Raw genomic sequence first — 26,868 nt, 5'->3', positions numbered from 1 at the left:
GCGGGGCGCGGGAGGACGGCAACTGGCACCGCTGAGAGGTAGCGGTCGACGGCAGCGTCCCATGCCGCTGAGGGGGGGCACGGGCGCGGCGGGTGCAGCCAAGCGCATGGGGACTGACGCCACGGTGGGTGGAGGGGCGCGCACGGGCGCGGCGGATGGAGCCAAACGCACGGGGGTCGGCAGCACGGTCGGTGGAGGGGCGCGCACGGGCACGGGCGCTGGCGCTGGCATGTACACAAGCTTGCGCGGGTCCGCGGAGACCTCACTGACGCCTGCAGCTTCCAGCTCTGCGATAGTGCTCGGCGACCAGCCCGTCAATGCTACGGGGATATGGTCACTGGCGCGGGCGCGTGGATGGGAGCTGGGATGGGAGAGGGGGCAGCAACCTCCATGGCTAGCTCGTTCTAGGCCATGTCCATGAGAGCCCATTCCTCCTTATTTTCTATCTCCTCCGGCTCGGAGTCAACTTCACCAAACTTGAAGACTAGTGGAAGATGATCATTCTGCGCCATGGCGGTGGAGGTCTACGGGGGGGAGGGGAATGGGAGGCGAACAGTAAGGCCGCCCGTATTAAACAGCGGCTCGGGCACCATTAGTGGAGAGGAAGGTGAGCGGCCATGGAAGTCAAAGGGCTCGCTTCCCAGTGAGCATGCGCAGCATAAAGCTCACATGCTTCCCTATGAGCCTGCGCATTAGAGGAAAGCTTCCACGCCTCTTGGTCATCCTGTGCACCGGACTGCGCTCACACACCTCCCGTTCAGTCAAGGTCAAGCAGCTATCCGCACGGCACCTCCTATAGCCATTAAAACCAAGACATGTGGCGTCACGTGAATGATTAACAAAACGCACACTTTTTGAATTATACAAACATTTGAGATATTAAGTGGTAGCTATTTTTTCAATATGCCTTCGTTGGGTGTCATTATTCAAGTGCGCCTTCTCTCAAAATGGAAACGAAAAATACCACATCATGTTGGGCGCCATTCCATGATAGCATGCCAAGTTTCATGAATTTCAGATGAGTTTTGGATTTATTAGAATTTAAAAACCAGGCATCTCAATGTTTTCTTGGCAATCAGCGATGCCCTGGTGATTGAAATTCATTCCCATTTATTGCATGGGACCTAAGCATGCACCCAAGGACACAGATTTGATTTTTCCACCAATTTATATGCACTGGAGCATGTGCATGTAGTTCAAATTTGAATTATGCACATAAATGCATTAAAAACTCAATTAATGCATAAAAAGTCCAAAAGAACCCCAAAAAATCACAAAAACTTCCAGAACACTCCTGTTGTTCTATGTTGACACGAGAAAAAAATTGGAAGCAATAAGAGGCAGTGGATATCGTTTCGTCCCCAAAGGTGGAACGTTCCCTACCGAAACCATGATGATTGTTCTGAGAACCTTTGGTTTGTGAGAAGCATATACCCAAACTCGCCCCAAACGGGACAAAAAAATTTACCACGGCATGCTGATGCCGCTCCATGAAAGCATGTCAAGTTTCATGAATTTCAGACGAGTTTTGGATTTACTAGAATTTAAAAACGAGGCATCTCAATGTTTTGCCAGCAAACAACGGTACCCCGGTGTTTGAAATTCATTCCCATTTCTTGCATGGGACCTAAGCATGAACCCAAGGACACAGATTTGATTTTTAAACCAATTTATACGCACTGGAGCATGTGCATGTAGTTCAAATTTGAATTATGCACATAAATGCATTGAAAACTCACTTAATGGATAAAAATGTCCAAACGAACCCCCAAAAATCCCAAAAATTGACACAACACTCCTGTTGTTCTATGTTGACATGAGAAATTTTTTGAAAGCAATAAGAGGCAATGGATATCGTTTCGTCCCCAAAGGTGGGACGTTCACTACCAAAACCATCATGCTTGTTGTGAGAAGCATATACCCGAACCTGCCCCAAATGGGACAACTTTTTTAACACAGCATGTTGATGTCGCTCCATGATAGCATGTCAAGTTTCATGAATTTCAGACGAGTTTTGGATTTACTAGAATTTAAAAACCAGGCATCTCAATGTTTTGTCGGCAATCAACAGTGCACTGGTGTTTGAATTTCATTCCCATCTCTTGCATGGGACCTAGAAATTCAACCAAGGACACATATTAGATTTTTCAACCAACCTTAGTGTATTGGAGCATGTGCTTGTAGTTCAAATTTCAATTATGCACATAAAATGCCTAGAAAACCCAGTTAATGCATAAAAATGTCCAAACAAACCCCGAAAAATCACAAAAATTGACACAACACTCCTGTTGTTCTATGTTGACACTAGAAAATATTTGAAAGAAATAAGAGGCAATGGATATCGTTTCGTCCCCAAAGGTGGCACGTTCCCTATGGAAACCATCATGCTTGTTGTGAGAAGCTCTGGTTTGTGAGAAGCTTATACCCGAACCTTCCCCAAACGAGACAATTTTTTTACCATGGCATGTTGATGCCGCTCCATGATAGCATGCCAAGTTTCATGAATTTCAGACGAGTTTTGGATTTAGTAGAATTTAAAAACCAGGCATCTCAATGTTTTGCCGGCAATCAATAATGCCCTGGTGTTTGAATTTCATTCCCATCTCTTGCATGGGGCCAAGAAAAATTCACCCAAGGACACACATGTGATTTTTCAACCAACTTTAGTGCATTGGAGCATGTGCTTGTAGTTCAAATTTGAATTATGCACATAAAATGCCTAGAAAACTGAGTTAATGTATAAAAAGGTCAAACGAACCCCAAAAAATTCCAAGTTGAACACAACAGTCCTGTTGTTCTATGTTGATACTAGAAAATTTTTGAAAGCAACAAGAGGCAACGGATATCGTCCCGTCACCAAAGGTGGTGCGTTCCCTATCGAAACCAGCATGCTTGTTGTGAGAAGCTATGGTTTGTGAGAAGCTTATACCCGAACCTGCCCAAATGGGACAAAATTTTCACCACGGCATGTTGATACCGCTCGATGATAGCATGCCAAGTTTCATGAATTTCAGACGAGTTTTGGATTTACTAGAATTTAAAAACCAGGCATCTCAACATTTCACCGGCAATCAACAGTGCCATGGTGTTTGAACTTCATTCCCATCTCTTGCATGGGACCTAGAAATTCACCCAAGGACACACATGTGATTTTTCAACCAACTTTGGTGCATTGGAGCATGTGTTTGTAGTTCAAATTTGAATTATGCACATAAAATGCCTAGAAAACCCAGTTAATGTATAAAAAGGCCAAACAAACCCCGAGAAATTCCAAGATTGAACACAACACTCCTGTTGATCTATGTTGACACTAGAAAATTTTTGAAAGTAATAAGAGGCAACGGATATCATCCCGTCACCAAAGGTGGTACGTTCCCTATCGAAACCATCATGCTTGTTGTGAGAAGCTCTGATTTGTGAGAAGCTTATACCCATACCTGCCCCAAATGGGACAAAATTTTCACTACGGCATGTTGATGCCGCTCCATGATAGCATGCCAGGTTTCATGAATTTCAGACGAGTTTTGGATTTACTAGAATTTAAAAACCAGGTATCTCAACATTTTGCCGGCAATCAATAGTGCCCTGGTGTTCGAAATTCATTCCCATCTCTTGCATGGGACTTAGAAATTCACCCAAGGACACACATGTGATTTTTCAACCAACTTTGGTGCATTGGAGCATGTGCTTGTAGTTCAAATTTGAATTATGCACATAAAATGCCTAGAAAACCCGGTTAATGTATAAAAAAGGCCAAACGAACCCCGAAAAAATCATTCCCATTTCTTCCATGGGACCTAAGCATGCACTAAAGGACACAGATTTGATTTTTTTCAACCAATTTGTATGCACCGAAGCATGTGCATGTAGTTTAATTTTGAATTGTGCACCTGAAATGGCTAGAAAACTAGTTTAATGTATGAAATATCCAAACGAACCCTGAATAATTCCAATTCTTTTATGACATACATACAGTTGCATGTTCAGTGCAGATAAAAGGTCTAGCAATTAAAACACCATCCATTGCCGCTGTGACCCCATTTGCTAATTCAAATCAAGTAGATCCCACATAGTTTATTCTCACCAACCGTGTAAGATGTAGTACAAAATATCTTGGAGCACCGTTGGTGTATAGTACGCCTATGGCTTATGCGAGAAGGTGCGTCGGCTACAGTCCACAGCCGGCGTGTCAAGCACACTAGCTCGCTCCCTCAAAACTCCCGCCTCTGCATCCCTCTCTGCTTCAGTCCCTTGATTCAAATTTTCAGTAGCCCTCGCATTTTACTCCCGCCTCTGCATCCCTCGCAATCTCAAAAATATCTGCTCGCCCTTGATCCAAATTTTTAGTAGCCCCGCCTTGTTACTCCCGCCTAGTAAAATTTTTAGTTGTCGCGGTATTTCCTCAAACACAACCTCCGTTCACACAGACACACACAACCCTCGAAACCATTGGTAGGTCATCGCCATCATCGGCGCCTCCATCTTCAACCTCTGCCTGTGTGCCGGGGAGCTCGAGTAGCCAATGGCCAAAAAGAGGTTTATCACGGCCTTTTCGCCCGACGCCGGCGAGGTGGCCACCGAGGTGTCCCCATCGTCCTCTGCGGGCCCGATCCACCATTATCGGTCCCCCGATCTGCCCGCCGCCGCGCCCCTACGCCGGTTCAAGGACTTCCCCGTCCTCCCCTGGACCCGGCAGCCGACGAAATCCTACCTCGGGGTCCGGCAGGAGCGATGGGGGACAAGGGTCGCCGAGATTATAGATCGAGAGACCCACACCCGCCAGTGGCTCCGTAGCTTCCACATAGCCGAGCTCGCGGCCATGGAGTATGACCGCTAGCAGGCCCGCTACCACGGTGTGGCGGCTAGGCTCAATTTCTCCTTCGGCACACGTCTGGTCCACCTCATTCCGCCGGAGCCAGGGGTAGTGAGCTCGGCTATGGCGCGTGAGGACCGTGAGGCGTGGGAGCGTCTCGAGGCTGAGGCTGCCGACGAGGCCTACATGCAAGAGCTCCGCAGGCAACACCCGGAGCTCGTGGAGGCGGAGTGGGCGGTCTTTGCCGGCATGGAGGGCGGCGAGGTTATCGCGCTCTCCTCCGATGACGAGGTCGAAGGCGGCGAGGACGGCGGCGCAGAGGGTGGCGAGGTTATCGCGCTCTCCTCTGATGACGAGGTCCAAGGCGGCGGCGATGGTGGCGTGGAGGGCGTCGAGGTGAGCCCCCAGGACAAGGAGATCGACGTCGATGGGTGGAGGAGTGCCTTCCCCAACGACCCCGATGACGGTACTGGCCCGGACCCGCTCGCGGCACACCATACATGACGAGGAAGGATTGGCTCGACCTCTACTTCGACCAAAAGTAGTTTAGCTTAGTTTAAATTTATGTTTTATGTTCGGTTATGCAAAACTATCTATGTTTATGTTTGAATGCATGCTACTTTCGGTTGAACCTGCGTTGAACTTGATCAAATTGAGGTTTACAACCTTAAGTTTAGGGGATCAACTAGAAAAGGCCAAAAATTACCGGAGTATATATATATTGAATGCATGCTACTTTCGGTTGAACCTGTGTTGAACTTGATCAAATTGAAGTTTACAACCTTAAGTTTAGGGGATCGACTAGAAAAGGCCAAAAATTGTTGGAGTATATATATATCCACTAAGGGTTTTAGTCCTTTAACTTTTTAAGGATCGCCTAGAGATGTCCTTATGACTTGTTTATTTCAGTTCTTCACAATGTGTTGCTCTATATGTGCAACTATTTGCCGTGCAGTTCAATTTCATCAATAACAGTTTCAACAATACCACTATGAATTACGATATTTGGTTGTTGTTAAGGATATTGCAGTTAACATGCCTTTTTGTTTTTCAATTGTTGTTTAGCAACATGCATTGTACTGAATGACTAAATATGCAATCCCAGGCTACATAGCAACAAGGAAGAGTGTTACCTTAATGTTCTAATGATGTCTAGATATACATGTAATAAAATCTTATATAATGGGAAGGATGGAATGTTGTACTACATCAATTTTCAATTGTTGTTTAGCTTCTAATATTAACTTGGTGCTTTTAGGTACATATATCATTGCTAAAGATCTACAATTCGACCTTTTTTGTGCATGGGGCAATGAGATATTCATGAACCAGCATCAAGTGAGGAAGCTGATAAAGATTATTACTAAAATGGGTCGAAAGATGTCAATCGAACTATTTGTTTACACTTTATGCAAGACAACAGTGAACTGCAGGATGGTAAGTAAGAACCATGTAGCCTTCTTTTTACTACCCGTAATGAGTTGTGTTAGATGACAATATCTGAATATTTTTTTCTTTTGCAGTGGATCCTAAGCGGTTTACTCAAGATTACCTCTCAAACTACATGATTGTCGGCCGGCCATCACAAGGGGTTGGACTAGAGTCCTGCATGCCTTCTGCATCCAGGAGAGCACAATAGGGCCATTCCGCTTCACCTTGTTCAGCAACTGGAATGTCTGTTGCCTCTTTCTTTACCATCTGTAATAGTACAAGTATAGAACCCTGGTACATCATCCTTTATTTGGTGCTTATCTAATTCTTAAACATATGTACCTGTGAATCGAATAATGCATTGGTTGTTTGAACCTGATGGATATGAATAAAGCTATAGCCTACTTTCAAGTTTAAATTAGGTACAATTTTAAATAGTGGCAATTAAATTAGGGCGAAATTACGTTGTGCAGGTCATTATGGCACACACGGTTGAAAAAACACAAACTTTTGCGATATACACCATAATCCGAGACGGTTCATAAAGAGGAAATGTGTGCAAGCATGCACACAGTTGCCGTTCGCAAAGCATGTGTGATGTCAGACACTATCACATACTGTGCGGGAAAACTAAATGTGTGTGATTGTCTACCTATCATACACGGTTTATAATCATGAACTGTTTGTGATGTGCTAGGCATCGTAAATCTCCCGTGCCTGGAATCTGCCTGGAAAGCTACCGTGCCTAGAATCTGCCTGGTTTTAGGCAGAACCACAAAACTCCGACTGCGATAGCAATGCGAGCACAAACGAGTAGCAAGGATGAAGCGTTTGGGATATTCGAGATATCGAAAAGGGTTATATAGGGACAACTGTATGCATGTCAGGACCCTGACTCAATGCCACATCGATCTAGCATGTAACACCTCATATCACTTTGCGGCCTCACGCACGGTATCCCCACGGGTGTCGCCTTACCCTTGCCCGGGACCGTTTGCGCCTTTTGGCACACGTATATGACAGTGTCGCTAGCATCCATATGATAAGGAGCCCGGGCTGACATGGCTAGTCGTAAACCCAAAGTGGCACAAACTTACAGGGACAGGCATCCATGACCCAGCATCGAACGTGTCGGTCATCAGCGAGTGAATCCAGGCTGTAGCACTGGGCTAACAGGACTCCGGTGAACCGGGCTGTAGCGGGCTAACAGGACTCCGGTATTCATCGCGTGACATTTCCCCGAAGGGACAGACACAGGATCGAAGAAGGACACATGCCGGCCAGCCTAAGTGTTCCGGAGCAGTAGCAAGCTACCAGGGCTCAGTGGAAGCACTAGGAGACATTTCCCGGTAAGAAAGACTACTAAGGATAAACAACTAGATAGTCAGATCCCACACATAGCAATACACATTACACGTACGCATAACATGCAAGTATGTGCTGTACAACATGGCATCACAGCATAACTCAACAACTCATATAGATAAAGGCTCAGAAGAGCCATCATAGCATTATTACAAACAGGGGTCACATGACCCAACATTCAGAGCAATCAAGCAACAAACGGAAGCATTACATGTCTGAGTACAGACATCTATAAATGAAAAAGGCTGAAAGCCTGACTATCTACAACGTCCGATCAAGATCGTAGCTGAGGTACTAGCTACTAGTCGAAGTCCATGAGAACACTAGTAAGACCGAAGTCTCCGCTGCAAAAACATAAATAAAGCAACATGAGTACAAAGGTACTCAGCAAGACTTACATCAGATCCTATCATACATGCATTTGTATCAAGAGAGTAGTGTGGGGTTTAGTTGCAGCAAGCCAGCTTTGACTCTGTGGCTATCCTGTTCTACGACTACCAGAAACTCTTGAGGTGATATGGCGCACACGAGTCCACTAATCACCACACAATACACTACTATGGATTCATCCCCGTCTCCCTACGAGAAGGCCATCCATAGCACTCACACTTGTCTTGAGCATTTTAGAGTATCCACTTCAAGTTGTCTATGTACCATGTAAGCATCCAAGAAGTCCATAACCGCGGACCCGGCTATTCGAATAGATCATGTTAACCCTGCAGGGGTGTACTTCTTCACACACGCTCTCGCCACTTACCGCCATGTACACGTCATGTATCTCGGCAACCTTCAAGCGGAAGCCTGGCGAGGGTGTCGGCCACGACCTGACTAACCACACAAGACTCTAGTCCAGGTTTATCGCCTATTCGGGTTCCATCCGCAAGGAGATCCGGCCGGGGTGTCGCTCACGGCCCCAAACGATGTGAGCAGGGTTCCCGAGCCCACCATCCGGGTGCCACTCGGTACACCAGGCCACGTGTGCCTAGTCTGTCCCAAGCCCACCCTGCCGGGTGCCACTTGGTAGAAAAATAGCACTACCTACAAACACCAGAAACTAGTTGCGACTCCTGGAGAGAGATCAAGTTGGCTAATAAGTCGAGAGGGGCACTTAAGCATTCCAATGTGTGGTAGTATCGAGTCATTGGACAACATACATAGAACTCAGTGCTTAAGGACGGTTCTAGTGAGACAACCCACCATGTACTCCTACATGGCCTCTCACCGCTACCTTTACCAAATCGTGTTCACACACTTAACTCCCCGCACCAGAACATATCGTAACACTCCAATTCATTCCCAATGAATCAGACCTGACACAACTCTAAGCAATAGCAGGCATAGCATGGTAGGAACACAACAATGGCTTCAATCAACTCCTACACATGCTAGTGGGTTTCAACTATTTACTATGGCAATGACAGGTCATGCAGAGGAATGGGTTCAACTACCGCAGCACAAAGTAGCAGAAGAATCGTTGTTGTCCTAATGCAATAACTGAGAGCAGGAGCGAGAGAGTAGGATTGTATCGGAATGAACAAGGGGGTTTGCTTGCCTGGTAAATCAACAAGGGAGGCACTGCTTCATAGACAGGTACTCTGGAACAGCTCCGGAGCAGGACCTATCGAGAAGGAACGGTGCCAGCAATCAATACACAAACATATGCAACAATATGATGCATGAACATGGCATGAAGATGTGATGTTGTTTGAGCTAATGCAACTAGTAATCATTTGGTGTGAAGTCCATTTGAACCATAAGCTCAAATGCATCTCCAAAGTAAGCTCTTATATATGCCATAATGTGTTTTCACCTATACAGCATGTATAAGTTGGTTTGTCATGCATGAAACTAGTACAGATGGATAGATTGCATATTTCTGATAATTTTTCATATATAAATCATTTCAATCTGAGCTACGGTTGAATTTCTATGAATTTTTGAAGTTTAAAACAATTTCTGGAATTTCCTGATTTAATTTAAATCCAGAAATCATATTATTGCGCCAGCATGACGTCAGCACGACGTCAGCAGTCAACTGCGGCTGACTGGGGTCAAACCTGACGTGTGGGGTCCACACGTCAGTGACACTGGGGTTAACCCCGAGTCAAACCTGGGCTAATTAGCTTTGACTAAGCCCTGGGGCCCACTGGTCAGTGTCCGGGGGGGTAATTAGGAGGGGGTTAAGCACTAACTAAGCCGCCACGTCAGCGCCCGCCGGAGTTGGCCGGCGGCGACCAAACCGCACGGCGGTGCTTCGCCGGAACGCGCTACAGGCGGCGGGAAAGCGCGCGGGGACTACCCATCGGCAGCCCGCGCTCGACCGCATCCACCTGGGCATAGGGAAGGTCGCGGGGACGGCGGAGCTCGCCGGAGCAGAGCTCGCGGCGGCGATCGGAGCTCGGTTGATGCGGGTTAGGCGCTGCAGGGCACTAGGGAGGCTGCGAGCGGGTCCGCGCGACTCGCCAGAGTGCACTGAGTGCAACGGCGAGCTCGGCTGCGGCCTGCGGCGGCTGTGGCCACGACGGCGAGGAGCTGCGGCGGCGATGGCTTCGGCCATGGTGGGGGAATGGAGCTACGGCGCGGGAACGAGGGGGAGAAGAGAGGGGAAACGGGAAGATGCTCACGGTGGATCCAGCGAAGGCGTCAGCGGGCTCGAGGACGTCCTGCGTGCGGCGAATCGATGGCGATGGCGATCTGCGGCGGCCGGAGGTGATGAAGGCGACGGCGATGGCTCCACGGGGCGTCCGGCGTCTTGTGTCTCGTCGAGGAGGCGTAGCCCACAGCGGCGGAGCGTGTGGACACAACGGAGGGACGAGGGGGAGGCGGTGGCTACGGTGATGCTCGTCGGCGGCGGCGGTGATTCTCGGGTGAGAGAGAGAGAGAGAAGGGGAAAAGCACGGGAGAGAGGGGGGGTGAGGCCAGGGGATCGGGGCGGCACCGAGAAGAAGCATCGCGGCGTCGCGCTGGCAGGGTAGGCAGGCAGGCGAGCTGGTGGCGTGGCGCTCCGCCCGTGCGCGCGCATCGGCCACACGCCTGGCCGACTGGCGCCAGGAGGACGACGGCGGTGGTGGGCTGGGCTGGCCTGCTGGGCCAGAGGCGCCAGGTAAGAAGCCCAGGTAAGGTTTTTTTTCCTGTTTTGTTTTTCTTTTCTATTTTTCTGACATTTGTTCTGATTTAGTAATAATACTAAATCAATTTATTTACTTATGCCATTTTTTTATGGAAGCTAGCTATATTATTCCAGAGCTCCTTTATAAATGGCATAATTTTTGGACAATATTTTATATATATAACAATATATATCCAAAGCAAATAATTACTGCATTAATTCCAAATGCCCAAAATAAATACCTATGAGCTCTTAAAAATATTGGTTTGATTTTTATCTCTGTCCAATATTTTCAGAGAGCAACATGAGCATTTTCTTGGACCCTTTTGGAGAAATTTTTATTTGGGTCATTTTCAAAAATGATTCTGAGGGTTCCACCAATCCTCATTTCAAATTTAAATGGAATATAAACATGATGCACAAATGACTAGCTAGTCTAGGTCATACCAGAACTAGGGATGTGACAACTCGCCCCCACTTGAAAGAATCTCGTCCCGAGATTCAGGGGTCGACGGAAAGAAAGGGGGGTACTCCAGTCGAAGACGATCTTCTCGCTCCCAAGTAGCTTCTCTCTCGGAATGATGAGACCACTGAACTTTGAGAAACTTGATGTTCTGACGTCGGGTAACACGCTCTGCTTGATCAAGAATGGGAACCGGGTACTCTCGGTATGTGAGGTTATCTTGGAGATCAAGCGTTTCGTGGTCCACTCCGCGAATAGGATCCGAGAAGCAACGCCTGAGTTGAGAGACGTGGAAGACATCGTGAACTCGAGAAAGATGTGGGGGTAGTTCCAACTGGTAGGCAACCTCTCCTCGTTTAGCGAGAATGCGAAAGGGACCAATGTAACGAGGAGCCAACTTGCCCTTGATACCGAAACGATGGGTACCCTTCAAAGGAGTAACCCGAAGGTAAGCTTTTTCGCCAACTTCATAAGTCATATCCTTATGATGACGATCATACTGACTCTTTTGACGAGACTGGGCTGTTTTCAAATTCCCACGAATGATGCGAACTTGCTCTTCTGCCTCCTGGATCATGTCCGGTCCAAAGAATTGTCTTTCACAGGTTTCTGACCAGTTCAAAGGTGTTCGACATCTTCGTCCATAGAGAACTTCAAAAGGAGCTTTCTTGAGGCTGGATTGATAGCTATTGTTATAAGCAAACTCGGCAAAAGGAAGACATTTCTCCCAATCCATACCGAATGAGATAACGCAAGCTCTAAGCATGTCTTCGAGAATTTGATTGACCCGTTCCACCTGACCACTCGACTGAGGGTGGAAAGCGGTACTGAAGGAAAGATGGGTTCCCATGGCAGTTTGGAAACTCTCCCAGAAATGAGAAGTGAAAAGACTGCCACGGTCTGAATTGATCTCTAGTGGAACACCATGAAGTGACACTATTCGAGAAATGTATAAGTCAGCAAGCTGACTAGCAGTGATACTCTCTCGAACAGGAAGGAAGTGAGCCACTTTGGAAAGACGATCAACGACTACGAAGATAGCGTTATTCCCTCTCTTGGTCCTGGGAAAACCGGTGATGAAGTCCATACCAACTTTATCCCATTTCCATTCAGGAATAGCTAAAGGCTGAAGGGTGCCAGCAGGTCTTTGATGCTCTGCCTTAACGCGACGACAAACGTCACATTTAGCAATGAACTCAGCGATTTCTCTCTTCATCCTAGTCCACCAGAACCTCTGGCGTAGGTCCTGATACATCTTAGTACTACCGGGATGAATCGTGAGAGGAGATTCATGCGCCTCCTTAAGAATCAATTGTCGCAGATGTTGATTCTTGGGAACCACCAAGCGATTCTCAAAGAAAACAACACCACGATCATCCATAGAGAAACATCCACCAACTCCCTTCTTAATGTTTCTCTTGATCCGAGAAATCCCCGTATCTTGCTTTTGAGCAGCGACAATCCGATCTTCAAGATCAGGTTTCGCCACCAAGGTAGAAAGGAATCCGTGAGGAGCAATGTGAAGATTAAGCTTACAGAATTCCTCATGGAGAAGTGGTTGGCCTTGCTGCAACATGAGATTGTTGCAATAGGATTTACGGCTTAGAGCATCAGCCATGACATTGGCTTTGCCTGGGGTGTAGGTAATCCCTAGATCATAATCTATGATTAACTCCAACCAACGTCTTTGCCTAAGGTTCAGATCCGGTTGGGTGAAGATATACTTGAGACTCTAGTGATCGGTGTAGATCTCGCAACGTTTACCAAGAAGGTAATGTTGCCAGGTCTTGAGTGCATAGACTACGGCTGCAAGCTCTAGATCATGTGTAGGATAATTATCCTCATGTGAATGCAACTGTTGAGATGCATAGGCAATCACATGACGATCCTGCATAAGAATGCAACCTAGTCCCTGTCGTGAGGCGTCACAATAGATAACAAAGTCCTTTGTGAAATCCGGTGGCACAAGTATGGGAGCAGAAGTCAGGCGTCTTTTCAGTTCCTGAAAACTGTGCTCACACTGTGGGGACCACTCGAACTTTTTATCTTTCTTGAGAAGTTCCGTGAGGGGTTTGGCTACTTTGGAGAAGTTTTCAACAAAGCAGCGACAATAGCTGGCTAGACCAAGGAAGCTCCTAACTTGTTTAACGGTTTCAGGTGGAGTCCAATCGAGAACAGCCTGAACTCTCTCGGGATTGACAGCAATGCCCTTACCAGAGATTACGTGGCCTAGGTAGGTCACTTCTGGCAACCAAAATTCACACTTGGAGAACTTGGCATAAAGGCGGTGCTCTCTGAGTTTTTCTAGAACAAGTCTAAGATGTTCGGCATGCTCTTCCTCGTTCTTCGAGTAAATAAGAATATCATCGAGGTAAACCACGACGAACTTATCTAAGTACTCCATGAAGATCGAGTTCATCAAGCGGGAGAAAGTAGCTGGAGCATTGGTTAGGCCAAAGGACATGACGGTGTACTCGTACTGGCCATAACGAGTAACAAAGGCTGTCTTGGGAATGTCCCCGTTTCTGATCTTGATTTGGTGGTAGCCTAACCTTAAATCCATCTTGGAGAAGACTGAGGATCCAGCAAGCTGATCATACAGATCGTTGATCCTGGGGAGTGGATATTTGTTCTTTATCGTGACCAAATTAACGGGACGATAATCTACAACCATCCGGTCTGTACCATCCTTCTTCTTGACGAAGAGGACGGGGCAAGCCCAAGGGGAAGAACTAGGATGGATGAAACCCTTTTGCAAGGACTCATCAAGTTGTTTCTTAAGCTCGGCTAGTTCTAAGGGTGCCATCTTGTAAGGTCTTCTGGAGATTGGAGCAGTTCCTGGAATAAGATCTATGACGAACTCTACATCTCTGTCAGGTGGAACACCTGGCAGTTCCTCTGGAAAGACATCCGGAAAGTCACGGACTACCGGGATATCTTCAAGGTCTGGAAGAGGGCTAGCATTAAGAGAATAGAGCTGACGCTTTGCAACTCTAGTGGAGACAGTGACTATCTTGCCAGATGGGTGTGTAAGCTGAACAGATCTTGTGTAACAATCAATCTTGGCATGATGAGCTGTCATCCAGTCCATACCCAAGATGATATTAATATCTGAGGACTTGAGGGCTACAAGTGATGCAAGGAATACAAGTCTGTCAACAAGGATTTCATTAACAAAGTCCTTTGTGAAATCCGGTGGCACAAGCATGGGAGCAGAAGTCAGGCGTCTTTTCAGTTCCTGAAAACTGTGCTCACACTATGGGGACCACTCGAACTTTTTATCTTTCTTGAGAAGTTCCGTGAGGGGTTTGGCTACTTTGGAGAAGTTTTCAACAAAGCGGCGACAATAGCTGGCTAGACCAAGGAAGCTCCTAACTAGTTTAACGGTTTCAGGTGGAGTCCAATCGAGAACAGCCTGAACTCTCTTGGGATTGACAGCAATGCCCTTACCAGAGATTACGTGGCCTAGGTAGGTCACTTCTGGCAACCAAAATTCACACTTGGAGAACTTGGCATAAAGTCGGTGCTCTCTGAGTTTTTCTAGAACAAGTCTAAGATGTTCGGCATGCTCTTCCTCGTTCTTCGAGTAAATAAGAATATCATCGAGGTAAACCACGACGAACTTATCTAAGTACTCCATGAAGATCGAGTTCATCAAGCAGGAGAAAGTAGCTGGAGCATTGGTTAGGCCAAAGGACATGACGGTGTACTCGTACTGGCCATAACGAGTGACAAAGGCTGTCTTGGGAATGTCCCCGTTTCTGATCTTGATTTGGTGGTAGCCTAACCTTAAATCCATCTTGGAGAAGACTGAGGATCCAGCGAGCTGATCATACAGATCGTTGATCCTGGGGAGCGGATATTTGTTCTTTATCATGACCAAATTAACGGGACGATAATCTACAACCATCCGGTCCGTACCATCCTTCTTCTTGACGAAGAGGACGGGGCAAGCCCAAGGGGAAGAACTAGGACGGATGAAACCCTTTTGCAAGGACTCATCAAGTTGTTTCTTAAGCTCGGCTAGTTCTAAGGGTGCCATCTTGTAAGGTCTTCTGGAGATTGGAGCAGTTCCTGGAATAAGATCTATGACGAACTCTACATCTCTGTCAGGTGGAACACCTGGCAGTTCCTCTGGAAAGACATCCGGAAAGTCACGGACTACCGGGATATCTTCAAGGTCTGGAAGAGGGCTGGCATTAAGAGAATAGAGCTGACGCTTTGCAACTCTAGTGGAGACAGTGACTATCTTGCCAGATGGGTGTGTAAGCTGAACAGATCTTGTGTAACAATCAATCTTGGCATGATGAGCTGTCATCCAGTCCATACCCAAGATGATATTAATATCTGAGGACTTGAGGGCTACAAGTGATGCAAGGAATACAAGTCTATCAACAAGGATTTCATTAACAAAGTCCTTTGTGAAATCCGGTGGCGCAAGCATGGGAGCAGAAGTCAGGCGTCTTTTCAGTTCCTGAAAACTGTGCTCACACTGTGGGGACCACTCGAACTTTTTATCTTTCTTGAGAAGTTCCGTGAGGGGTTTGGCTACTTTGGAGAAGTTTTCAACAAAGCGGCGACAATAGCTGGCTAGACCAAGGAAGCTCCTAACTTGTTTAACGGTTTCAGGTGGAGTCCAATCGAGAACAGCCTGAACTCTCTCGGGATTGACAGCAATGCCCTTACCAGAGATTACGTGGCCTAGGTAGGTCACTTCTGGCAACCAAAATTCACACTTGGAGAACTTGGCATAAAGGCGGTGCTCTCTGAGTTTTTCTAGAAAAAGTCTAAGATGTTCGGCATGCTCTTCCTCGTTCTTCGAGTAAATAAGAATATCATCGAGGTAAACCACGACGAACTTATCTAAGTAATCCATGAAGATCGAGTTCATCAAGCGGGAGAAAGTAGCTGGAGCATTGGTTAGGCCAAAGGACATGACGGTGTACTCGTACTGGCCATAACGAGTGACAAAGGCTGTCTTGGGAATGTCCCCGTTTTTGATCTTGATTTGCTGGTAGCCTAACCTTAAATCCATCTTGGAGAAGACTGAGGATCCAGCAAGCTGATCATACAGATCATTGATCCTGGGGAGCGGGTATTTGTTCTTTATCGTGACCAAATTAACGGGACGATAATCTACAACCATCCGGTCCTTACCATCCTTCTTCTTGACGAAGAGGACGGGGCAAGCCCAAGGGGAAGAACTAGGACGGATGAAACCCTTTTGCAAGGACTCATCAAGTTGTTTCTTAAGCTCGGCTAGTTCTAAGGGTGCCATCTTGTAAGGTCTTCTGGAGATTGGAGCAGTTCCTGGAATAAGATCTATGACGAACTCTACATCTCTGTCAGGTGAAACACCTGGCAGTTCCTCTGGAAAGACATCCGGAAAGTCACGGACTACCGGGATATCTTCAAGGTCTGGAAGAGGGCTGGCATTAAGAGAATAGAGCTGACGCTTTGCAACTCTAGTGGAGACAGTGACTATCTTGCCAGATGGGTGTGTAAGCTGAACAGATCTTGTGTAACAATCAATCTTGGCATGATGAGCTGTCATCCAGTCCATACCCAAGATGATATTAATATCTGAGGACTTGAGGGCTACAAGTGATGCAAGGAATACAAGTCTGTCAACAAGGATTTCATTACCATGGCTAATTCTGGTGGTCTGCCATCTAGACCCTGGGGTTTGGATTTCAAGTGGAGTTGGCATATCACAAAATGACATGTCGTGCAAACGAGCATAGCCTTCAGAAATGAAAGAGTGAGATGCTCCAGTATCGAATAGAACTGATGCTGGGTGACAATTGACAAGGAGTGTACCAAGAACGACATCCGGATCATCATGAGCGTCTTTAGCTGAGACGTGATGCACACGTCCACGTTCAGTGGGGGCTGACTTGACATTGATCATCTTGCGTGATGGCTTAACACAGCCAACAGTCTTCTCGGGCTGGGGTGGAGCATAACTAGTCTGAGAGCAGTCACGTGCATAGTGTCCTGGCTTCCCGCATGTGAAGCAAGTCCCTGAGGTTGGACGGGGACCCGCACTGACAAGCGGTCTACTAGTAGGCCTGGGTGGAACATATGGCTGAGCTGGGGGAGGCACCACATGGGATGGCCTCGGTGCATAACCGGAAGGAAGAGCGGAGTTTGGAACCCAAACCCGGCGCTTCTGAGAACTAGAGCCAGAGGAAGATCCCAAATCACGGGTGTGCTTACGAGACTCCTCGTAAGTGAATTGAGCTGTCTCTGCATTGATGGCCTTGTTCACAAGAGCTTGGAATGTATCACAATGATGCAGGTGGAGATCACGACGCAACTTGGGGTTGAGACCCTTCCGGAACCTAGCCTGCTTCTTGGCGCCCGTGGACACTTCTTCTATGGCATAGCGGGCAAGGTTCTCGAACTCTCTGCTGTAAGCATCAACAGCCATCTTATTCTGGGTGAAACTACAGAACTCTTCTCTCTTGCGATCAAGGAGGGCCTGGGGAATGTGATGCTCGCGAAAAGCCTCAGTGAAAACCTTCCAAGTAGGAATCTGGCCAGCTGGAAGCATAGCCTCATAGTTCTGCCACCAAAGACTAGCAGGACCTTCCAGGTGGTATGTGGCATAAGTGACCTTGTCATCTTCAGCTATGCTCGCGGAACGCAGCTTATGAGTGATGCTACGGAGCCAGTCATCTGCATCGAGTGGCTCGATGGAATGATGAAAGGTAGGTGGGTGCAAGCGAATGAAATCATGAATGGTCGCAGACTTATCGGACTGATGTGCGATGTTCTCCTCGATATGTGCCAACCAACGGTTAGACTCACGCTTGTTCCTCTCCATTTCTGACATGAACTCTATCAACGAAGGTTGATCGGGAGGATCCTCGTCCCTACCATCTCCGTGGTTCTGGCTACGAACAATAGAACTAGATGACATCCTGTGAAACGAAACCAAGGACGGAATCAGCATCAATCTATAGGCTATAGAATGTAGGACAAGGAATTGGTATCACTCGAACTCCTAGGGAAATTCTGGCAGCATAACGACAGTAAAATGCTCAAAATGAGACATCCTACTAAAAATGGGGTGGCAACATACTCATCAGCATTACTCAAGGTTCTGAGATCATACTAAACAGACTACACCGGAAATACTCAAAACTGGGGTATGACTCTAATCAACCAATCCTATGGGACTATGGAGTAGTAACACGTGATCCTGATAGACGGAAGAGAAAGCCTAGTTCCTTAACCCCGTAGGAAAGATAGGACGACTCAGATCAAAAGGCCATGAGGTAAAGGAGTAAAAGGAGCCTTATGTTCCTTCCCACAATCAATTCCCTTACATAACTAAAGAATTTCTAGACTCAACTTCGACCAGTTTGGCTTAGTAATCCTACAGGCAGTCAGGCTCTGATACCAACGCTGTCAGGACCCCGACTCAATGCCACATCGATCTAGCATGTAACACCTCATATCACTTTGCGGCCTCACGCACGGTATCCCCACGGGTGTCGCCTTACCCTTGCCCGGGACCGTTTGCGCCTTTTGGCACACGTATATGACAGTGTCGCTAGCATCCATATGATAAGGAGCCCGGGCTGACATGGCTAGTCGTAAACCCAAAGTGGCACAAACTTACAGGGACAGGCATCCATGACCCAGCATCGAACGTGTCGGTCATCAGCGAGTGAATCCAGGCTGTAGCACTAGGCTAACAGGACTCCGGTGAACCGGGCTGTAGCGGGCTAACAGGACTTCGGTATTCATCGCGTGACATTTCCCCGAAGGGACAGACACAGGATCGAAGAAGGACACATGCCGGCCAGCCTAAGTGTTCCGGAGCAGTAGCAAGCTACCAGGGCTCAGTGGAAGCACTAGGAGACATTTCCCGGTAAGAAAGACTACTAAGGATAAACAACTAGATAGTCAGATCCCACACATAGCAATACACATTACACGTACGCATAACATGCAAGTATGTGCTGTACAACATGGCATCACAGCATAACTCAACAACTCATATAGATAAAGGCTCAGAAGAGCCATCATAGCATTATTACAAACAGGGGTCACATGACCCAACATTCAGAGCAATCAAGCAACAAACGGAAGCATTACATGTCTGAGTACAGACATCTATAAATGAAAAAGGCTGAAAGCCTGACTATCTACAACGTCCGATCAAGATCGTAGCTGAGGTACTAGCTACTAGTCGAAGTCCATGAGAACACTAGTAAGACCGAAGTCTCCGCTGCAAAAACATAAATAAAGCAACATGAGTACAAAGGTACTCAGCAAGACTTACATCAGATCCTATCATACATGCATTTGTATCAAGAGAGTAGTGTGGGGTTTAGTTGCAGCAAGCCAGCTTTGACTCTGTGGCTATCCTGTTCTATGATTACCAGAAACTCTTGAGGTGATATGGCACACACGAGTCCACTAATCACCACACAATACACTACTATGGATTCATCCCCGTCTCCCTACGAGAAGGCCATCCATAGCACTCACACTTGTCTTGAGCATTTTAGAGTATCCACTTCAAGTTGTCTATGTACCATGTAAGCATCCAAGAAGTCCATAACCGCGGACCCGGCTATTCGAATAGATCATGTTAACCCTGCAGGGGTGTACTTCTTCACACACGCTCTCGCCACTTACCGCCATGTACACGTCATGTATCTCGGCAACCTTCAAGCGGAAGCCTGGCGAGGGTGTCGGCCACGACCTGACTAACCACACAAGACTCTAGTCCAGGTTTATCGCCTATTCGGGTTCCATCCGCAAGGAGATCCGGCCGGGGTGTCGCTCACAGCCCCAAACGATGTGAGCAGGGTTCCCGAGCCCACCATCCGGGTGCCACTCGGTACACCAGGCCATGTGTGCCTAGTCTGTCCCAAGCCCACCCTGCTAGGTGCCACTTGGTAGAAAAATAGCACTACCTACAAACACCAGAAACTAGTTGCGACTCCTGGACAGAGATCAAGTTGGCTAATAAGTCGAGAGGGGCACTTAAGCATTCCAATGTGTGGTAGTATCGAGTCATTCGACAACATACATAGAACTCAGTGCTTAAGGACGGTTCCAGTGAGACAACCCACCATGTACTCCTACATGGCCTCTCACCGCTACCTTTACCAAATCGTGTTCACACACTTAACTCCCCGCACCAGAACATATCGTAACACTCCAATTCATTCCCAATGAATCAGACCTGACACAACTCTAAGCAATAGCAGGCATAGCATGGTAGGAACACAACAATGGCTTCAATCAACTCCTACACATGCTAGTGGGTTTCAACTATTTACTGTGGCAATGACAGGTCATGCAGAGGAATGGGTTCAACTACCGCAGCACAAAGTAGCAGAAGAATCGTTGTTGTCCTAATGCAATAACTGAGAGCAGGAGCGAGAGAGTAGGATTGTATCGGAATGAACAAGGGGGTTTGCTTGCCTGGTAAATCAACAAGGGAGGCACTACTTCATAGACAGGTACTCTGGAACAGCTCCGGAGCAGGACCTATCGAGAAGGAACGGTGCCGGCAATCAATACACAAACATATGCAACAATATGATGCATGAACATGGCATGAAGATGTGATGTTGTTTGAGCTAATGCAACTAGTAATCATTTGGTGTGAAGTCCATTTGAACCATAAGCTCGAATGCATCTCCAAAGTAAGCTCTTATATATGCCATAATGTGTTTTCACCTATACAGCATGTATAAGTTGGTTTGTCATGCATGAAACTAGTACAGATGGATAGATTGCATTTTTCTGATAATTTTTCATATATAAATCATTTCAATCTGAGCTACGGTTGAATTTCTATGAATTTTTGAAGTTTAAAACAATTTCTGGAATTTCCTGATTTAGTTTAAATCCAGAAATCATATTATTGCGCCAGCATGACGTCAGCACGACGTCAGCAGTCAACTGCGGCTGACTGGGGTCAAACCTGACGTGTGGGGTCCACACGTCAGTGACACTGGGGTTAACCCCGAGTCAAACCTGGGCTGATTAGCTTTGACTAAGCCCTGGGGCCCACTGGTCAGTGTCCGGGGGGGTAATTAGGAGGGGGTTAAGCACTAACTAAGCCGCCACGTTAGCGCCCGCCGGAGTTGGCCGGAGGCGACCAAACCGCGCGGCGGTGCTTCGTCGGAACGCGCTACAGGCGGCGGGAAAGCGCGCGGGGACTACCCATCGGCAGCCCGCGCTCGACCGCATCCACCTGGGCATAGGGAAGGTCGCGGGGACGGCGGAGCTCGCCGGAGCAGAGCTCGCGGCGGCGACCGGAGCTCGGTTGATGCGGGTTAGGCGCTGCAGGGCACTAGGGAGGCTGCGAGCGGGTCCGCGCGACTCGCTAGAGTGCACTGAGTGCAACGGCGAGCTCGGCTGCGGCCTGCGGTGGCTGTGGCCATGACGGCGAGGAGCTGTGGCGGCGATGGCTTCGGCCATGGTGGGGGAACGGAGCTACGGCGCGGGAACAAGGGGGAGAAGAGAGGGGAAACGGGAAGATGCTCACGGTGGATCCAGCGAAGGCGTCAGCGGGCTCGGGGACGTCCTGCGTGCGGCGAATCGACGGCGATGGCGATCTGCGGCGGCCGGAGGTGATGAAGGCGACGGCGACGGCTCCACGGGGCGTCCGGCGTCTTGTGTCTCGTCGAGGAGGCGTAGCCCACAGCGGCGGAGCGCGTGGACACAACGGAGGGACGAGGGGGAGGCGGTGGCTACGGTGATGCTCGTCGGCGGCGGCGGTGATTCTCGGGTGAGAGAGAGAGAGAAGGGGGAAAGCACGGGAGAGAGGGGGGTGAGGCCAGGGGATCGGGGCGGCACCGAGAAGAAGCATCGCGGCGTCGCGCTGGCAAGGTAGGCAGGCAGGCGAGCTGGTGGCGTGGCGCTCTGCCCGTGCGCGCGCGTCGGCCACACGCCTGGCCGACTGGCGCCAGGAGGACGACGGCGGTGGTGGGCTGGGCTGGCCTGCTGGGCCAGAGGCGCCAGGTAAGAAGCCCAGGTAAGGTTTTTTTCCTGTTTTGTTTTTCTTTTCTATTTTTCTGACATTTGTTCTGATTTAGTAATAATACTAAATCAATTTATTTACTTATGCCATTTTTTTATGGAAGCTAGCTATATTATTCCAGAGCTCCTTTATAAATGGCATAATTTTTGGACAATATTTTATATATATAACAATATATATCCAAAGCAAATAATTACTGCATTAATTCCAAATGCCCAAAATAAATACCTATGAGCTCTTAAAAATATTGGTTTGATTTTTATCTCTGTCCAATATTTTCAGAGAGCAACATGAGCATTTTCTTGGACCCTTTTGGAGAAATTTTTATTTGGGTCATTTTCAAAAATGATTCTGAGGGTTCCACCAATCCTCATTTCAAATTTAAATGGAATATAAACATGATGCACAAATGACTAGCTAGTCTAGGTCATACCAGAACTAGGGATGTGACAATGCATCAAGGCTCCCTATCCCCAACGGTTTCTGGGTCGTGTGGGAAGGACCCCCCTATTGCCCACACTCACTTGCCGACGGTTCCAAATGTCGTCGCGGAAAGGGGTAAAAAACCATTTGTTTAGGACCGACGCGCACCAGTGACGGTGAAAACTGTGAGTGAGAAGCACGAGGCCAGAGTGGCCGAAGTGCAACAAGAGCTCAAGGATGTCGTCACTAAATGTGAGGACCTTGAGCAAAAGAATAAAGATTAGGCCTCCGAGCTGTACAAGGTGAAGCAGGAGGTCCAGGAGGCAAGGGCGGAGATGCGGGGCACCCACGAAGAGCTCCGTCAAGTGAAGCAAATCGCTGACGGTAAGCCGTACTTACTGCAGATTGTCTTTGGCGGCCACAGGTTCGCATTGCTCACACGAGTCTGGCATTCCTCAGGCGCGTTTGCGGAGCTCCCGAGGAGTGTGGCGGACGCTGTGAGGCATTATGCAGCTGAGGAGGGTGATACTAAACATAGGTTGTTTTGGGCACAGTTACAGGCACTCGAACACCCTCCCCTTCTGAGCAACCAAATGAAGCAGTTGATGGAGCTGCATCGGATGGCTGAGCTAGCCATGAAGGACCTTTGTGTCTGGTTGTGGCCCATAGAGCCAATACCGAGCAGTTACTTCGGCCTGGTGAAGAAGCTTCCTGACGCATCCTCCCGGGTTGATGCAGTGAAGCGCTCTGTGTGCATTGAAGGAGTGCGGATGGCCTTCACGAGGACCATGGTGCACTAGCCTAAAATCAAGCCAGTTGAGATGGCCACCGGTCCCCCACCTGTTGGAAAGGAGCATCATCGTCCCGAGCAGTATTTCCCCATCGTTACGGATGGTGCTCGGACGATAGAGGACCAAGGTCCAAAAGATGTAATCCTTGAGTGAACTATCATGTATTGAATGACAATTAGACCTTTTGCTTTACAATGCGGCCCTTTGTATGGTTTATCATACTTGAATCTGTTTTGATTTTATTTTGACTCCTGTGTGGCCGTTTTGAATCTGAAAGTTGCCAGTCGCTTCAGTCCCCATGTATATGCTACAAGGGGTGTTTCGTCCTCCGCACTATAACCCTTAGCCGACGTCTCAGTGCTCGGAGGTGGTAGTGCGTGAGGGGAACAAGGCAATCGGACTATGTGGTTTTATGACTTTCACTTAGCCATAGGACTAGTGACTAGCCCCCAGTGTTGTGTGATGTTCGGGAGAGCCGAGGTATATACCTAAATCATGCGGTTTGTGCAAAGACAAACCCTTCGTATAACACGGGGTAATCGCCATCGATTAGTTTGACACTTGTCATTGGATCGCCGACCAATTCTCGCTTATTATGACAGTTAGTATTCGGCTTTATCCACTGAGGTACTTAACCGGGCTAGCCGGAAGTACAATGTAGTGGTTCTCCCTTTACCTTCTTAGCCGAACATGCGGAATGTAAGAAGGTAAGCACAAGAGCCGGGCAACCCAACTATTGACCCCAAGACATAATTCAGAACCGATGCATATAATACAATATCCAAGACGCTAGACACATAGGGAAAAGATAGTGCCGAACTTGAAGCATAGGGCGAGTATTATGGTCGAGCCCTCGGTCTATTACCCGATTTCTTCTTTAAGGAAAAATTGTGCCGGGCTAGTTTATAGTGGTGTCGAAGAACGGAAAAAAGGTGCAATATAAAAGACTGCAAGAGGACCGTAAAAAGTGATCTTTATTTCCAAGAAGCTCATGACGTCTATCCGTACAATTCGAACTACCAAAGCATCTGTTACAGGCACTTTATGTATGTATATATATCACTGGAGCTCCTCGTGATGTCCCGGAACCCATCCAGGACTCTGAACAACCTTCAGATTTTCCACTATTAATATCTCAATACTACCCTAGAGCTACCGAATGTTAAGCGTGCGACCTTGCGGGTTCGAGAATCATGCAGACATGACCGAGACTCCTCTCCGATCAATAACCAATAGCGGAACCTGGATGCCCATATTGGTTCCTACATATTCAACGAAGATCTTTATCAGTTGAACCACAATGTCAAGGATTCAGACAATCTCATATGCAATTCCCTTTGTGCAGCAATATGTTACTTGTCTGAGATTCAATCGTCGGTATCTACATACCTAGTTCAATCTCGCTACTAACAAGTCTCTTTACTCGTTCAGTAATACAAGATCCCATGACTAAACTCACTAGTCACATGAAGCTTCTTATGATGTTGTATTACCAAGAGGGCCTAGAGATATCTCTCCATCACACGGAGCGACAAATCCCAGTCTCGATCCATGCAACCCAACAGACACCTTCGGAGATACCTGTAGAGCACCTTTATGATCACCCAGTTACAAAGTGTTGTTTGATAGCACACAAGGCATTCCTTCGGTATCCAAGAGTGGCATGATCTCATGGTCTAAGGAACTAATACTTGACATGAATAAAACTATATCAAATAACTAAATGATCTTATGCTAATCTTACGGTTGGGTTTGTCCATCACATCATTCTCCTAATGATGTGATCCCATTATCAAATGACAACTCATGTCCATGGTTAGGAAACCATAACCATCTTTGATCAACGAGCTATTCTAGTAGAGGCTTACTAGGGACACAGTGCAGTTTATGTATTCACGCATGTATTTAAGTTTTCGATCAATACAATGGACAGGAAACATCTGAGAGCATGGCCCCTGTCTCTCGCGTCGCCCTTCTCGAGCGACACGGGAGCGCCCCCCAAATCCTAGGCACGGACTCCTCTCCGCCCCCCTCCCCGTCACCACCCGAGGAACCCGCCGGCTGTCGCGCATGTTCCGGTGAAGGTGGCGGCGTGGATCTGCTGCCTCGCTTCTGTGTGAGGGGCTCTGGAAGCCAGGGCGGCGGCCCTGGTTGGAGATGGTTGTGTCGATCTCTTGGTGGACGGCACATGCGGGGGCTGGCCGTCCTCGCCGACCGCGTGGGTGGCGTGAGGGTGGCGAGGTCTTGTTGCAGTGGCGGGTGGCTCTTCTTCCTCCTGGCTCCTTCCCCTTGCAGTGGTCTCCTCTCACCAATCTGGTAGCTGGCCCGTCAGATCTAGTCGTCGAGGATGGGGTGGTTGTCTGGTAGAGTCTTGGAATGGGGGAAACCCCTGCTCAACTCCGCGTCGACCTCGACGCCTGCGGCGCTCCGTTGTCATCCTCCCTCTTGAGGGCGGGTCAAGCTTCTAGATCTGTTCCCCTCCTCCCCCTTCCTCCCCAAGCGAAAGTATTGGCCTTTTGGCCGGACGGTGGAGGCGTTCAGGCGTCTCAGTCCTCCTTGGAGGCGTCGTTCAAGGGGTGGTTGGGGATTGTAGGACTAGTGCATGGTGGTGGGTGACGACGGCGGTGCTCAGCTCCCCTAGTTGCCGGCGTTGGTGGTGGCGTGTGGATCCTTCCACATTTTCAACAGCTTCCTGCCTTGGCTGCTTGTTGGCTTGCCGGTCGGTGGTGGGCGTCCGTGTGTTTGGCACGGTCTGGATGAAGGGGAGATAGTAGTATCCCCTCCAGCAGTGGTCCGAGGCGGTGATAGGTCTCCAAAGAATCTATAATTTATGAAGTATGCATGCCATGTTTACAAAAAAATTATATGGGTTTGGTATGATTTGAATGGAACTAACCCGGACTGACGTTGTTTTTGGCAGAACTATCATGGTGTTGTTTTTTGTGCAGATATAAAAGTTCTCAGAATTGGACGAAACTTTTAACGATTTTTTGGAAGAAAAAAGGGATAATGGAGCAAAGAACCACCGGAGGGAGCCCCCTACTACCCACTAGATGTTGGGGAATGCAGTATTTCAAAATTTTCCTATGATCACGCAAGATCTATCTAGGAGATGCATAGCAACGAGAGGGGAGAGTATGTTTACGTACCCTCGTAGACCAAAAGCGGAAGCGTTTAGTAACGTGGTTGATGTAGTCAAACGTCTTCGCGATCCAACCGATCCAAGTACCAAACGCACGGCACCTCCGCGATCTGCACACGTTCAGCTTGGTGACGTCCCTCGAACTCTTGATCCAGTTGAGGCCGAGGGAGAGTTTCGTTAGCACGACGACGTGGTGACGGTGATGATGAAGTTACCGACGCAGGGCTTCGTCTAAGCACTACGACAATATGACCGAGGTGGAAAACTGTGGAGGGGGGCACCGCACACGGCTAAAGATCAACTTGTGTGTCTAT

The sequence above is a fragment of the Triticum aestivum genome, chromosome 1A, assembly GCF_018294505.1.
Source record: "Triticum aestivum cultivar Chinese Spring chromosome 1A, IWGSC CS RefSeq v2.1, whole genome shotgun sequence".
Lineage (NCBI taxonomy): Eukaryota > Viridiplantae > Streptophyta > Magnoliopsida > Poales > Poaceae > Triticum > Triticum aestivum.
This window is presented reverse-complemented; position numbering follows the sequence as displayed.